The following is a 1,367-nucleotide window of genomic DNA, read 5'->3' as shown; positions in this document are numbered from 1 at the left end:
GGTGAGACCTTCACCTTTTATCCACCTGGCACAAATACACAGTCATTAGTGAAATCCCAAATAACATCTGTTTTACTTTACAGTTCTTATTTATGTGTGTTATCATTTTTCAGAATCTCTGAGGAGTGTTGTATGTAATATGATTTGTACATGTTGAACTGCATGTTCTGCATATTTAACAGGAGTCCTGTTTACAAATGGAGAAACATGGAAAGAGATGAGACGCTTCTCCCTCAGCGCCCTCAAAGACTTTGGGATGGGAGGAAGAATAGCCGAGGAAAAAATCTTGGAGGAGTGTGGACGTCTGATAGAACTGTTTGAACAGCATAAAGGTACAGTGTTAATATTCTGTGAAATCATGTTGTGATGCACAGAGATAGAAAGTAGAGCGACATTTCTTTCAAGTACTTTATTTTAAAAAAGAACAGTTGTATTGAGGTTTGTTTTATTGGATAGATTTCTCTACTCATGTTTTACTAAATACATTTATTCCTCAATGTGACTTTACAGGGAAGCCGTTCGTCTCAGCTCATCATGTGAACTACGCCATTTCCAATGTTATCTGTGCTATCGTGTATGGAAGCAGATTTGAATACAAAGATCCTCGATTCACTGACATGGTGACTCGAGCCAGTGAGAATATTCGTCTTGCAGGTTCTGTAACAGTCCAGGTGAGCTCCATGTTTGCTTTTTGACATGACAAACAAGACAATCTGATCAATAAACACTGACCAATGCAGTCGAACAGAAAAATAAACATCTGATTAAGTTAACCACATGCTCTCAGTGCAAAATAAAGTGGTCCAAAGGATTTGGACTTTTGTTCAATTTAATGTTTATAGGATTTCCCAAAATCAGAAAACATTTACTGTAAAGGGGTCGTTGAAGATGACTTTTATTTTGGAAAACATCCCATTTTTCCTCCTTTGCACAACGAGAGTAACTTTAATGTTCATTTCTCTGAGGCAACGTTTAAACTACAAACAAGACAGAGCTGCTGTGATAAAATGAAAACCACAAAATAAATACATTATTTAACGAACAAAAAAAAAGTTTGAAATGTTCAAGCTTTAACATTTGTGTCATGTAGAATTTATTCATTCACATCTATGAATTCACAGTCTGCTTAGTTGAAATAATCTTTGCTGCTTCACTGTGTTTTCTCAGATTTACAACATGTTTCCCAGAATGTTCTGGTGGGTTAAAAACCGCCAGATGTTGTTAAAAAATTCTGACGCTAATTTGGAAGAAATTAAGGATTTGGTGACTCATCTGAAAGAGACGCTGAACCCAGGTGCATGCAGAGGCTTTGTGGACAGTTTTCTGATCCGGAAGCAGAAAGAAGAGGTGAGACTGTGTGTTTTCCA

Source organism: Stegastes partitus, unplaced genomic scaffold (assembly GCF_000690725.1).
Source record: "Stegastes partitus isolate 25-593 unplaced genomic scaffold, Stegastes_partitus-1.0.2 Scaffold327, whole genome shotgun sequence".
In the NCBI taxonomy this organism is placed as follows: Eukaryota; Metazoa; Chordata; class Actinopteri; family Pomacentridae; genus Stegastes; species Stegastes partitus.
Note: the sequence above shows the minus strand (reverse complement) of the source record.